The sequence below is a fragment of the Otolemur garnettii genome, unplaced genomic scaffold (assembly GCF_000181295.1).
Source record: "Otolemur garnettii isolate 467f Iridium unplaced genomic scaffold, OtoGar3 scaffold00030, whole genome shotgun sequence".
Classification (NCBI taxonomy): domain Eukaryota; kingdom Metazoa; phylum Chordata; class Mammalia; order Primates; family Galagidae; genus Otolemur; species Otolemur garnettii.
Genome location: NW_003852425.1, coordinates 6137189 through 6153173, shown reverse-complemented (window position 1 = coordinate 6153173; position 15985 = coordinate 6137189). Strand labels below are relative to the sequence as shown.

Below are 15985 nucleotides of genomic sequence, written 5' to 3'. Positions count from 1 at the left end.
ATGCTTTGTCAGTTCATACCCTGCAAATATCTCTTCCCATTCTGAAGGGTTTTTTTTTTTTTTTTTGCTTTACTTGTTGTGTCCTTGGCTGTGCAGAAGCTTTTCAGCTTAATTAAGTCCCATTTGTTAATTGTTGTTGTTGTTGCAATGGCCACTGAAGTCTTTGTCATTAAATCTTTCTCCAGTCCAACACTATCAAGTGTTTTCCCAGCACTTTTTTCTAAGATTTTTATCGTTTTGTGCCTTAGATTTAAGTCCTTTATCCATCTTGAGTCAATTTTTGTAAGGGGTGAAAAGTATGGGTCAAGTTTGAGTCTCTTACATATGGTTATCCAGTTTTCCCTGCACCATTTATTGAGTAGAAATTCTTTTCCCCACTATATGCTTTTGTTTGGTTTATCAAAGATCAGATGGCAAATGGAGACTGGTTTCATCTCTTGGTTTTCTATTCTGTTCATATGTCTATGTCTCTATTTTTTGTACTAAAATGCCATGCTGTTTTGGTTACTATGTACTTGTAATATAGCCTAGAGTCTGATAGGGTGATGCCTCTGACTTTTTGTTACTAAGAATAGCCTTAGCTGTGTAGTTTTTTTCTGGTTTCATACAAAACAAAGTACTATTTTTTACAGTTCTTCAAAATACATTGATGGTATTTTAATGGGGATTGCATCAAATCTGTAGATTGCTTTGGGTACGATATTTTGACAATGTTGATTCTTCCCAGCCATGAGCATAGTATTTTTTTTTTTTTTTGAAATACAGAAGTATTTATTTTGGCTTCCTTCATTATTTTTGGAAATTCTGTTTTGGTTTATAAAACACAGAAATAACCGACACTTAAAGCAAATATTCAAAACCCCAATGTGACAAATTATTGACATTTTGTGCAATTAAGAATACATATATGTAGTTAGGCTACCAAATAGTGTTATTACAATGACAGTTCTTTAGTGCAAACCCTATTGTGCTTGTATAATACATGTACTCTCATGTATCCAAAAACAGTCACTGTGAATGTATAAATGACAACTGAATTCAGTCAAATGTAGCCAAGACTCTCAATAAAGTGAACTGATGTTAATTTCCTGAATTAACATAAAAAAATCCCTTGAGAAGTTAATACCAGGTAATGATCTTTCAATATTTCTATATCCTAGAATTACTTTGGCTTATCAAATACATTTCATAGAAATCAAGAAGCATTATGCTGTAAGAACATTTATTTCTGTCCATTTCAGCAAGTACCCAGGTATATCTGCTCCCTTAATATTTTTATTTTACTTGGTCACTCTTGCTAGAGTGCTGTGATGTGTTAGATCATAGCAACCTCAAACTCTTGGGTTCAAGCAATCCTCTTGCCTCAGCCTCCCAAGTAGCTGAGACTACAGGCACCCGCCACAATGCCTGGCTACTTTTAGAGATGGGGTTTTACTCTGGCTTAGGCTGGTCTCGAACTTGTGAGCTCAGGCAATCTACCTACCTCAGCCTCTCAAGTGCTGGGATTATAGGCATGAGCCACCGCGCCGAGCCTTCTTAATATTTTGAAAGACATGCTTTGCCTGAGAGTTTATTTTAGGGGGGAGAAAAGCAAGTTAATCATGACATAATTTTTTGATATGAAAACTGTATTAAAAATCCATTGGCTAAGTGCATTAATGTACATAGTTAACATTCAATAAAAAAAAAAAAAGAAAAAATATCCATTGCCTGTTAGACACACCGGGCAAGTGGTTCAGTGAAGATAAAGTAGTTTATTCGGACATCACAGTTGAGCATGGTTGACCCAGCTCATGCTTTCTTTCTTGAAATGCTTTCTTCACTGTTGAATCTAAGGCAGATTTTTAAATAACCCCTGGGATGGGATGGAGGGAGGGAATCTGGCCTGGAGAACAGGGGCCAAGAGCACTCTGCTGTGGTGAGAAGCCAATGGAGACTTGGCACCTGTACCATTCTTAGTTGGCTGTGTCCTTTGGTTTACTGGAAACCTCATGTCCAACAGGAGGAAAAGGGGACCATAGAGAAGAACGTGTTTTATGACCCTCATGATCAGAAGGGCTGTGTAAGTGCCTGTGAGGTGGGGAAGGGTTGCTGGTAGAGATTAAAAAAAAAAAATCTCTGGTCCACCTGTGACATTCTCCAGCCAGAACAGTTGTTCTCATTTCTAAAGGGACAGCTTCCCTCTAGTGCACTGTATGCTTTAGAGCAGCAGGCGACTATAGCATTTGCAACAAGTAGCAGAGGTCTCAGGGATAGCAAAGTCCTAATCCCTTGCTTAGAAAAACAGGGGACAGAGAAGTTTTAAAACCCACCTTTTGAACTGAGGAAGTCTCAAAGAACTTAACATATTGATAGTTTTTCTGTTACAATTTTTAAGGCTCATTTTGGGAACTGTGTATCACCATAAACATTGTCTACAACACAAGGTGACTATAAGGCAGTGTTCCATTTCCTCTAATATTCCTATGACAGGAACCCTGAGCAGACAAGTTAAACGTGCACATTTCCTTCCCTAGACTTGCTATAGTCAAAAGTACCAACGTGAAGGCCATTGGTAGCTTAAGAGACGGTGGCAGTATGCTGTTCTTCTGACGTTCTTCCTCACATTAAACCTTGATAGTGGAATAAAGTTTATCTATCTGTGGCCTGAAATAGTTCTGCAGCTCTGGCCTTTGGCCTTCATTGTTGGAGTCAGGAGGCCATTGTCAATAGAAAATAATTCATGGTGTACACAATGCCTTTGACCTGTTCAAATGGCTTGAGACCAGAGTCTCACCATATCTTCTAGGATGGGTTTCTTGACATCCTTATTTTGGCACAATTCATCAAAGGTCCCATCAAATCCTTTCTTTCAGGCCCAGGAAGATAATGTCTCAACATCCAGTACCACAATTGCTATGAGAAATGCCTGCTAGCTTTCTTCATGGGCAAACACCTGAGTGATAGGTTCACTTTGCAGGTAGATATTTTCAATCTTTTCAGGTGCTATATATTCTCTTTGTGCCAGCTTGAATATGTGCTTATTCCTGTCGATGATCTTCAAGGTGCCGTCTGGTAACCACTTTCCAATGTCCTCTGTGTGCAACCAGCCGTCTTTGTCCAAAGCTTCTGCTGTCTTTGGTGGGTCCTTCAAGTAGCCCTGAAATACATTTGCCCCTTTCACACACACCTCACCCTTGCCTTTGGCAGCCATGCAATTCATTTCTTCCACATCAACAAGTTTTATAAAGGTGCAAGGCATTGGGGCACCAACGTGGCCTGCCGTCTAGTCCCTAGGGACAGTCAGCCCGCAGCCGGCAGTGCACTCAGTCTGTCCATACCCTTTGTAAAACTGACAGCCGAGGGCTGCTCTCAGAAATGTCAGTACAGTGGCAGACACGGGGGCAGCTCCAGTGACCATTAGCCGTACTTTTCCACCTAGGCTTGACTGTATTTTGTGGAAGGTCAGTTTGTCCCACAGGCTGTTGTTCCTGATAATGCCACTGCAAAGCTCGGCCTCCTTCCTCTTGGAGGCGAAGTCCAAGAGCCACTGCTTCAGTGTGGTGTTGGTTTGTCCAAAGATTCGATCAAACAAGTGGTTTAGCAGCCTTGGAACCACAGGAAAGATAGTGGGCTGAAGCACCTTTAGGTCATCCATAAGCAACCAGATATCTCCTTGCAAAAAGCCGATTTTAGCTCCGTGACACAGCACTACACAGTCTACAACTCTCTCAAACATATGGGCCAGAGGCAAGAAAGATATCGAAATATTGTCTGGGGAAGGAATGACTGTATTCTCTGTCATTTTCACAAAAGCTAAACAATCGCTCACTACATTTTGATGAGTGATCATCGCTCCTTTGGGGTTGCCTGTTGTTCCACTTGTGAAACAAACTACTGCAAGATCTTCAGGAGCTGGAGGCTTGGGCTTCTGCCTGTTGGCTCTTCCCAGGTCCTCCATTGCCTTCATGCTGGTAACTTCCACCCCACACTTCTTGCCTCATTCCACCAGCTTGCTACCAAAGGTGTCCATGAGAACTATGATTTTTGAGGCATGGTGTTAACTTATTCTCTATACCCTCTAATAAGAGTCTGGCCTTCTCTGGCTTGTCAACAAAAATCAGAGAAAGTTCAGCTTTGTTGACTGTGTATGTGATGGCTTCAGTCCCCAGGGTATTGTACAAGGGAATGACCACCATGGAGTAGGCAAAGCATCCCTGCTCAATAATGACCTACTCCAGTCTATTTTGGGCAAAGATGCCAATGAACTGGTCTGGGGCAGTCTTGAAGCCTTTCTGGATGAGCGCTGAGCCTACGCATTCTGACAAGTCTGCAACCTGTTTATATGAAAGCCATTCATAGGGCTGGTTTGGATTCCAAGAGCCCAAAGAAAGGCCATTATTTGACACCTGTATACCCCTCTGGAAACCTTCATACAAGGTTCTGACATCATCACAGAAGTATACCAAGGGCTCATCACTGTCGAGCAGTGTGGATCTTTGAGCACTTTATCTACCCGCCACTTCCACTGATTGCATGGAGAGGTCACATGGCAGCTTCAGGGGTTTGAGTATCATGGTGTACCAGAAAGTGGTGAGTGCTGCAAAAGCCCCGAAGCCCACAGGTGTGTTGGTTGGAAGAGTGCACACGTATTGTCGGAAGTCAACCCAGCTCTGGCATTTGAAAATACTGGAACAACTCGTGGGCTTGCATTGTCCTGTGCTGGTGGTTTTCTAAGCTGAATTCTCTTCAACAGGCCCAGCCGCTCCACCACTGGCTGTCACTCTAGCCCACTCCCATGAGCATAGTATTTGTTAGTGTCTTCCAGTTGTTAGTGTCTTCTGCAATTTCTTTTCTTAGGGTTTCATTATTCTCTTTGAAAAGATCTTTGACCTCTTTTGTTAGGTATATTCCTAAGTATTTCATTTTCTTTGAATCTACTATAAAGAGAATTATATCCTTGATTTACTTCTCAACTTGGTTGTTATTGGTGTATACAAAGGCTACCGTTTTGTGGACATTGATTTTATACCATGAGACATTACTGTATTTCTTGATGACTTCCAGGAGTGTGTGAGTGTCTGGGGTTTTCTAAGTATAAGATCACATCATCAGCAAAGAGGGAGAATTTGACCTCCTCTGCCCCCATTTGGATGCCTTTTATATCCTCCTCTTGCCTGATTGAATTGGCTAGAACTTCCAGAACTATGTTGAATAATAGTGGCAATAGTGGACATCCTTGTCTGGTTCCAGTTCTAAATGGAAAAGCTTTCAGTTTTACACCAATCAGTGTGATATATAGCTGTGGGTTTGTCATAGATGCTTTAATCAGCTTAAGAAATGTGCCACCTATGCCTGTTTTCTTAAGTGTTCTTGTTAGAAAAGGATGCTGAATTCTGTCAAATGATTTTTTTGCACCCATTGAGAGGATCATATAGTCTTTGTTTATGCTTCCATTGATATGATGTTTTAAATTTATGGATTTGTGTATGTTAAACCAACCTTGCATTCCTGGGATGACACTTACCTGATTGTGATATATATATATTTTTAATGAGTAGCTACAATCTTTTGTTGAGTATTTCTGCATTGATACTCATTAATGAAATCAGTCTATAGTTCTCCTTTTTGGTTAAGTCCTTTCCTGGTTTCAGAATCAAGGTGATGTTTGCTTCATAGAACATGTTAGGGAAGGTTCCTTCTTTCTCAGTGTTCTGGAATAGGTTTTGCAGTATAGGTACAAACTCATCTTAGAAGGTGTGATAAAATTCTGATGTGAAGCCATCTGATCCTAGGCTTTTTTTATTGTTGTTGTAAGTTTTCTTTATTGTTTCTGCAGTCTCAGTACCTAATATTGGTCTGTTCAAGAGATCTGTTTCTTCTTGGTTAAGCCTAGGAAGATGGTATGGGTATAAATTTTGGTAGTATTCAGAAATTTTCAGAAATTTTCAATTTATGGGTATAAATTTTGGTAGTATTCAGAAATAATCTCTTGTATCTCTGTGGTATCAGTTGTTATTTCCCCCTTTTAATTTCTGATTGAGGTTATTAAAGATTTTACTTTTCTATTTGTGGTTAATATGACTGATTGTTTATCAATTTTATTTATCTTTTCAAAGAACCAACTTTTTGTGTCATTAGTTTTCTGAATGATTCTTTTATTTTCAATTTCATTTATTTCTGATTTAATTTTGGTTATTTCTTTCCTTCTGCTATATTTGGGATTGGATTGCTCTTCCTTTTCCATTTCTTTGAGATGATTCATTAGGTTATTGATGTACTCTCTTTCAGTTTTTCTGATGTAGGCATTTAATGTGATAAATCTTCTTTTTAAGACTGCTTTTGCAGTGTCCCACAGGTTTCGGTAGCTTGTGTATTCATTATTATTATGCTCAAGGAAGTTAATGATTTCCTTTTTTATCTCTTCCTTGACCCAACTGTTATTCAGCATAAGGTTAAGAAGATGACTTAACTGTATTTGAATAAATGTAGATTGTTGTATTATACTTAATAAAAATGAGACATCTCCTGAAAACAAGCCCTAGTGTGTCTTCTTGAGAAAAAATAAATATAAGACAGTGTCTTAATTTTGGGGAAACAACGGTACTTATTAGGGATACTAGAACCAGCCTCATGCTAGAACTGGCCTTGCTCTAGGACCCTGAGGGTCAAGCCTGCAGGCAGCTCTCCCACAGTGGCTCTGCTTGGCCTGTAGCTGAATAATGAAAGCTCTGCTCTATCCCAGTATCTCGGTTCTGACCTCTCGGTACTATTCAAAGTTACTTGCTTACTCACCCAAGGTCTCCCAAGGTAATTCAATCAAGTGCCCATGTCCAAAAAAAAAAAAAACCCCTGCAGGGAAAGCCTTCCCTGTTTGCAAACTCTCACCACTGCTACAGATTCTGTTGCCACAGTCACCATGGCCAGCCGACCTCTGACCCATTATAAGCACCTTCTCTACTACTCTCGTCCTCCTATTTGAGTTCTGAAGTCTCCCACTGCTTCCCTGTGCCCCCAAAGGGATGTTTCTGGGTAGAGCCCACAAGCCAGAGGTGCCTGGAATCTCTTCTCTTCCCAGTCTCATCATGTCCAGCTGTAAAGGAACTATCTGTGGTCTGCCATCTTGCTCTGCCACCCTGTGAATTTTCATTTTTAAAACATTTTTTCATGGCTACCCTTTGATAAAAAGCTTCTTTGTGTGATTTGCTTATCAACTCAAAGAACACATTTTTATGCATACCACTTTCCTAATCTGTCCTCATTATATATCTAGTCAACAATATTTTTAACCACTGTTATTTTTCACACCATCTAATGGAGGTAGGCTGCTCATCTCCCAGACCCCTTTATTTTCTGGGAAAATTTTTCCTGTTTTCCGTCAGTTTTCTAATTCCTCCTCTTAGAAGACTCGTCTGCTTCTCTGTCTGGTCACATCTTTCTCTTTTCTGCAAACCTCTGCTTAAGATCTGTATGTTCTAAGAAATCCTCCTGTGAACCCTAGTCCTTTCTGCTTGCTCTGATCTTTGAAAATAGCATAAGGTGTTCTTGAAATCCATAGAGCTCCCAACTCCTCATCACTAAGCCAAATGACTGTATCCCAAACACTTTGGGTGACTACACTGATGGAGAAAGACTAAGACAGGTTTACTGTGGCTTAGTGTCTGGCATAGGTTTTGAAGACAATTGAGATGTCAGGGATCACCAGCATTGTGTCTTTAGGAGATGGAAAGTCACTAAGAAGAAAAAGAAACACACAGAGAGACTTATTTACTCAATAAAGGACATGTAAGAAATCTGTGTCAGGGAATATACTGTAGCTCTTTTTTTAATAATTAAATCATAGCTATGTACATTAATGAAGTCATGGGGTACAGTGTGCTGGTTTTATATACAATTTGAAATATTTTCATCAAACTGGTTAACATAGTCTTCATGGCATTTTCTTAGTTATTGTGTTAAGACATTTATATTCTACATTTAGTGAGTTTCACATGTATCCTCTATAGCTCTTTTAAAAAGAACTTTGTTTAGGAGAGTACTGCACACCTTGATCATCATTTACCTGGGAAGCTCTTGATGTAAAAAAAAAAATGAAGCCCTAAACATTATTATTATTTTTTTTAAAAGTCAAAGTTGGCTGATTGAAGCTAGTTGTTTTTTAAAAATCTAACACTGTATCATAAACTTTGTTTTATATCTATTCATATACCTTTTCGGTATATAATCTGCAATTAAATACAAAGTTGTTTAAAATATTACTGCTTTCCAACTCTGCCATGTGTGTCTATCTGGGTGAGACCAGGTTTTTTCCATATACTCAATCAAAGTGACATAGTTCAACCAATTAAATGAAGAAACATACAGAATATATTTTTCTATTAAGCCAGACATTAGATTTGCAAAACACGTGCAACATTGGCCCTCTTCTCACCAACTTTTTGTTTTATAAAAGAATTACTTTTCATATAAATATATAATTAAGCCACATATAACTTGTCTTCATATAAAATGTTCTTTGTACTATTATTCTGAAGTTAATAAGTACATATTTTAAAATTTTAATTCCCTACCATGGTATATAATGGTAGATAAAACCCATATAAATAAAAGCTTTCTTGAGATCTTCTACAATTTTTAAAATTATAAGGGAACCTGAGACTAAAGCAGGCATCCTCAAACTACAGCCCGTGGGCCAATGTAGCCCGCCCAGGACATTTATCCGGCCTGCCGAGTTTTTTTGCCACCAGCCACTGCCTGTCCTGCTTAGCAGCTGACTCGTCCCAGGGCCCGCAGTCCGGCCCTCCAACGGTCTGAAAAGTTTAAAAAGTTTGAGGACCCCTGGACTAAAGGTTTTGAGATTGGGATTTGTTGACATACAGTACGAAGTTGACATTGAAGTGACGAAACAACAGCTTGGTGCTGTGCTGGCCTGATGGCCTCCTGCCGATTTTGCTGGATTGTGGGCTGTATTGCGTTGCTGTCTACCACTTGTGCTAACCTGCTGTTTCTCACCCGTTTCCCTCAGAAAGATACTTTGGAATAATTATAATGTACGCAAGTAGAATAATTAATCCCTAGGAGATGCTTTGAGTAATTTGATTCAAAGAGTTAAGTCATTATTTACATCAATGCACTTAACATTTTGCCACCTAAATGTAGATAAAAATTTCTCATTTGATAACAAGAAAAATGACCATGGGAAATTTTTAATATGATTAACACGAATTCTATGAATTCATATTGATTTGTATTTTAGAAGTAGAATTTGGTTTTTTTTCTTCTGTGTACTTATCAATGGCTTAAAAAGATGTTTTGAGTCTTACAGATGAGTCTGTGGCCAAAAGTTTCTGTCATCCTCATTGATATTACTTTTAGCAGCTCAAATCTCAGTAAAATTTTATGTACTTCATTCTTTTGCTTTTAATGGAAAAGTAAAGAAAGTAAAAATGTTTTGTGTTTGCAAAGATAAATGACCTCTTTACCCAGAAAAGATACAAACCTCAAAGACAATAGGACAGATGCAGGGCCCTCTCCATAGCCCCTAAGTGACACTGGTCTTCCTGCAAGAAGCCCTCAGTCCACTGGCCAGGGGCCCTATGTGTCCAGTTCAAGGTGAGGGCTAAGAAATCACACCCACTGGTTCTTGTGCTATAAAGTGAAGTAGAGGCACACCCAAGGTCAAATGCCAGCATTTTATAGGACACAGGAACCAGGAAGCTACTTTGGTGTATACAAATCAAACAGGCTGTTTAATTTATTTTGTTTTTAAATTATCCTAAATATTTTTTAAAACCGATATCAAGGAGAAAATTTAATGGGCGGGATGTAAGGGTTTATGGCACACCTCCTTGGTGAAGGGCTCAACTACAACTTGGACGTCAGCTAACAAATTCAAACAATGTAGCCTAATCATTTCTACTCTCAAATTAATCTGACATTTAAAAAGTAAGGCAAAAAGAAAAAGTTTCAAGTGTAAAACAGATCTGTTACACTTGCGTAGAGCTGAGAAAAACAAATGGGTCTTCCGTTGGCTCTGTCTGGTGATAGAATCGCAGAGCACGAAGGACCTTAGAGCTAATCCGTTGCTCATGTTTTGATATTGGAAACTGAGTTAAAGAAACGTTAACTGGCCACAGGTCAGGTGCTCTCCTTTCCTCTGGTGCATTTGCATTCCACCCTTCTGTGCTCCTGCCTGGGTCAGCAAAGCGGGTTGCAGTGAACAGAGTGGGGATGGTCAGCTGGGGGGTTGGGTTGCTTATCTGCACTCCTGTCCATAGCAGTTTAAACTGCAACAAAGAAGAACATAGAAAGAAGTATCCTGAAAAAAAAAATTGATCTAGTCAATGAACAATCCAATCAAGCTGAGTATATGATGATATATGGACACCCTCTCCTCCAAATAAAAGCTGGCTGAAACTTCTCTACTTCTCAACTGGTGGGGACGTTTTCCTAGAGTCACCTGCTCAGCCCTACATGAACATAGCGTCTGGAGTAAGGTGGGAGGATGTACTTCCAATTAGTTATGCCGGTGTTTGACTTTGAAATTGGTGAGGCTCTCTAGAAAAACAAACTCTTTGCATGGTACCATAGGGAATCTGCTCTCTATCACGTTTCTCAGGAAAGTAGGAAATGAAAACACTAATGTTTGTGTTCCTGCAATGCTGATGCTGAACCTTCATAAATAAAAATGAGGAAATTAAAATATTCTTGTTCTTAGAACAGTACGATAGTGAAAGATAAATTATATTGTGTTTTTACTCATGTGGAGCTAATACCCATTTTTCAGTTTATGCATTTCTTCTTCAGTGTTAAAAAAGATACTAAAACTAGGAAGCCAAAGCTCAGATGTTATGGATGAGAATAAAGGCACGGGAATAGGAAGGAAACCGTCGCAGTTACAGTTCAAATTACCATTTGTTTCTGCTACATTAGTTCAGATTCCAATTGCTTTATGGTAAATGTTACCCTTCTTTTTGTAAGAGTAGTGTTTTAGAATTCCAAAAAATATTAATACAAAATGAAAAATATTTGGAGAGCAAATCTTCACTTCAGCACAATGAATGCTTGAAAAATATTTTATCTAACCTTGCACTAGTCTTGAAAGGTTTTCCCATCTTGTTAAAAATCACCAAACAGTTTAAGAAAAAGTGTCTCTACCCAATATTATGTTTAGTTCTTTCCACATATAGATTTTTTTTTATTAGTCTAGGTGCCCTTCACTATTCAAAGTGTGCTTTATTTGACTGCCACTTGGCCATTGTATTTCTTTCTTTTTTTAGTCAAATCATAGCTGTGTACATTAATGCAGTCATAGGGTACAATGTGCTGGTTTTATATACAATTTGAAATATTTTCATCAAACTGGTTAACATAACCTTCACAGCATTTTCTTAGTTATTGTGTTAAGACGTTTATATTCTACATTTAGTAAGTTTCACATGTACCCTTGTAAGATGCACCATAGGTGTGGTCCCACCAATCACCCTCCCTCCACCCATCCTTCCCCGCCCTTTCTCCTTTCCCCATATTCTTGGGCTATAATTGGGTTATAGCTTTCATATGATAGCTGTAAATTAGTTTCATAGTAGGGCTGAGTACATTGGATACTTTTTCTTCCATTCTTGAGATAGTTTACTAAGAAGAATATGTTCCAGCTCCATCCATTCTAAGGGAGTTCTCCTCAATAATTTCCTTGAAAAGATATCTTATGCTTTTTCTTCTTCTCTCTTTGGGATACCTATGATTCTTACATTGGCTCATTTTGCCTTGTTTCAATTTCTCTTATTTTTCATTACTTATTCTTTTTTCTTTGTCTTTAATTGGGTTAGTTTGAAGGCCTTGTCTTCAAGCTCTGAAATTCTTTGGTCTAGTCTGCTGTTGAAACTTTCTGCTGTATTTTAAAATTACCTAAATGATGCTTTCATTTATTTAAATTTAATTATATCTTTTCTTATGATGTTTGTCTCTTTAGTTTTTCATTAATGTCTTGAAATAATTATTTTTTTCTTTGTTTTACTTTTCAACTTACTCTTCAATTTCATTCATCTCGTTTGCCATCCACATTCTGGTTTTTTTTTTTTTTTTGAGACAGAGCCTCAAGCTGTCCCCCTGGGCAGAGTGCCGTGGCATCTCAGCTCACAGCAACCTCCAACTCCTGGGCTCAAGCGAGTCTTCTGCCTCCGCTTCCCAAGTAGCTGGGACCACAGGCGCCCGCCACAAGGCCTAGCTATTTTTATTTTGTTTGCAGCCGTCATTGTTTGGCGGGTCCGGGCTAGGGATTCGAACCCACCACCTTAAGTGTACGTGGCTGGCGCCTTAGCCGGTTGAGCTATAGGCGCCGAGTCGCCATCCACATTCTGCATTCCACTTCTGACATTTTAACAACTTACTTTTTCTTTATTTTCATTTTTTTTTTTTTGAGACAGTGTCTTACTCTGTTGCCCTTGGTAGAGTGCCATGGTGTCATATCTCTCAGCAACCTCAAACTCCTAGGCTCAAGTGGTCCTTCTTACTGCAGTCTCTCAAGTAGTTGGGACTACATGCACCAGCCACAATGCCTGGCCATTTTTTCTATTTTTAGTAGAGTCAGGGTCCAGCTCTTGTTCAGGCTGGTCTCAAACTTATGAGCTCAAGCCATCCACCTGTCTTGACTTTCTAGAGTGCTAAGATTACAGGTGTGAGCCACTGCACCAGGCAACAATTTACTTATGGTTGGGGATCTATTATAATACTCTAGGTGTGTCAAATTAGCTTGTTTTCCATGTTGCTAGAGTTATTTTGCTAATACCTCTTCTCAGTGCTAGATTATTTATGGAGTGTGTAATGAAGACCAGTTTCTGGCTTATACTTGCTAAAATCGTGCCAAATATTTATAACTAGAGCCATATCTTAATGATGTATTGGAATTATGGCCTTCTACATCACTATCATCTCTCCTTACTACCAAATATATTTGCAAGGGAGATGTACAAGGAAAAATGTCCTATCAGTGTCAAAAGGGAACTTCTCATTGTAACTCCAGCCACTTGAGCTGGAATATAGGAATAACCTGGAGGCCAGAGGTGGAGTTCTGCAACTGTATTAGACAAAGTTATGTGCCAACATGGAAGCTTAAGACCCAGCGTAGGCAAGATTAGTATAGGACATATATATATATGAATTTTCTATATGGAAAAAACCATTTCTGGATGCAAAGGATAAAGCAGAGACACAAAGTGGGATAAATGAGTGGACATAATCTCAGGATTATATCTTAGACCTTTTATCTCCCCTGAAGCTTGGGTACAAGATAGGAAGAATGCCAGAGAGCCATATCATGTGCCCTATCTTTAATGCACTCTATCCTCTCTGCCTGTGGTATGGCCAGGTAAGGGTGTTGGAATCTGCCCAGTTTTATCCTCTCCTGTCCTGGTGAGAAGTGGAATAGGAAGATATGTTAAACAAGGACTTAGAAATTCTCCTTTTCCCTATCCTTGAGATAGCTGGGTTAGGTTACAGGAGCTTAATATAGATTTCAGGTTATTGACTTTATTTTGGAACCCACTACTTAGTACATCAAAGAAGATAAAGATTGATGAAATTATTTCAGATAATAACAAGATAATAATTTTGATCAATGTGAAACAGGAATATAGTTTAGGCCCTGTTCTTGTTAACCAGCACCTAATGAAGACTTGAATTTTTTTCAGAATTGGTTGGATGCACACTTTCCTGTTACTGTGTAAAAAAGATGATTATTATTCCTTCCTGCTTAGTATATTATATTGTCAGTTGCTAGAAATCACCTCAAAAGATAATTGATTGTTATTTAATAGTCATCAAAAATTTTCCCTTGTGCTCAACTACCCTAATCCAAAAACATCATTTTTGGCAATTATTTTTCATCACTCAATTAACTCATAAGTAACTCTCTTACAAAACAGGTAGAATCATTCATATATCTGGCAGTCCCTTTTATAACTAAATGATTTTGAAGGATTCACCAAGAAGCTACTTTGTATAAAATGAGATCTTATATGGGTTTTATTGAAAATTTATTAAGGCAATAGTAGAATAATATTAATGGCCACAGTGAAATTTTTTCATTATAAAATCATTTGGCTAAGCTTTGTGGTATGGAACACTGAGCCTCATTTCGTCTGTATGCTAGAACAGACTGGAACGGTTTTCAAAGGACTAACTGAGCCCCATCTGCAGATGTCTATGTGCCACAACTCCGTATGAGGTTGGTAGCCACATTTTCATAAGAGGATGCCAACAATATCCAACTTGCCATGCGTCAAAAGTTGGAACTTTTGATTCTTCTCTCAAATAACAAAATATTTGTACCCAGTGTCTTATCAGAGAATGTAAATTCAAAATTTGTCATTTTTTTAAAACCTAGTTATATATCTGTATCTTTTTTAACTTTATATAACTTTTGACATTGGAATTGTATTCTTAAATTTAGTCAGACCATTAGAAACAAGCTTCCTTGGACTACATTATTGTCCCTTTTATGAACATCCACAAAAAAGCATAGCTCCATGATTTCAAGCTATGCTTTTCCTGAGAATTAATTTCTTTTTGTCATAATGGCACTAATAGTGTATTTCACATTTTGCTTCAGCCTAGGAAGCCTATTTATTACCCAACTTTAGCAACTGAATAAAACTTGTGCCCTATTTTTCCATTCTGATGTCTCTAATTTTTCATTTTTTCAATTTAACAATCTTATATGCATCAATAACAATGTCTAAAAGTACCAAAGAAAAAGCCATTTTTGGAAGGAAGTGAGTACTCCAGGAGCATTGGCTTCAGCTGGAAGCCTGTATCAAGTATTAAAAAATATCAGCAATGACACAAGAAAACCGTTCTCAATTCTCTTGTATATGACACAGGTTTCACAGGAGAAATGCCCTCTGAATGGAAGCAGAAACCCCCAAGTAGTTGGTACTTCAATAACTTACTGCCTTGCAAAATATCACTATTGTTTTTTTGACTAAAAAATTTTGGAAAATTAGTAGAGGAATTCGATGAAATTTAATAATTATTCAGTTAATAATTTCTTTCAAAAACACCATCATTTCCCCTTCACCTCTCCTCTTCCCTGGGGCAGAGCCAAACCCACAATATACATTTAGGTCTTTCTCACGCTCCTCCTTGCATATGTGGGTGCACACTATGACTGCCTTACAGATTTCCCTCTCTAGAAGTTAAACTTATTCAAAATTGTGGAATTCTAGAGCATTGTTCTTTTTACATGCTTCTTTTTTAGAACCATATTCTCTTTACTTTCCTGTTTTTTTTCCTTGACAACTATTCCTAATTATGGATCATAATGCCTTGAGGGCTACTCACTAATGATTGTGCCTGGTGATTATAAATGTCCTCTCTGACCTAAAGAATGTCATGGCTGCTTGACCATGTTTCTTTGTCTTTGAACTTGCGTAGTCTGAAAGTGATAAAAGTAATATCTCAGTATAATCCTAATTTCACATTGTATACTATTGGAACTTCTGGTTGTGGTAAAACAGTACAGATGAAAAATAAGGAATTAAATCTGGGTTTTAGGAATGTTTATTGAATGTATGATGCATTCTCATACCAAACCTGACCAGGGGAATGGAACTTTTTACAGAAGCATTATACATAAGCCCTTGAAGATGACTGTATGGTTTTTCCAAATGATTCTCAATTTTGGACAACCCTTACTTTCATCCCAACAATTTATAACAATTTATACCAAAAAGTGAACTACCAGTCCTATTCATTAATTCAACAAATGTTTATTAGTATCTATTACAGGCAAAGTATCATGCAAAATTCTAAATAAATATAAAAGGGAGAAAGGAGGGGGTATTTCTGGGGTTCTTATCTTAGTTTTGAAATTCTAAGACTTACAATATTACCTAAGCCAACATCATCACCATTCCTGTTTCACATCTTCAACCAATATATTTTAATTCTGAATTTATCAAACCCCCCAAGTTGTAAAGGTTATTATAGAACAGAAAGAGTAGACTTA

The 15985-nt window shown here is 38.1% G+C and overlaps 1 pseudogene; it reads right to left on the bottom strand.

Annotated features, from left to right (window-relative positions):
* Positions 1-2606: 2606 nt before the first annotated feature.
* LOC100947765 lies at positions 2607-4733 on the bottom strand (annotated as a pseudogene).
* Positions 4734-15985: the final 11252 nt, after the last annotated feature.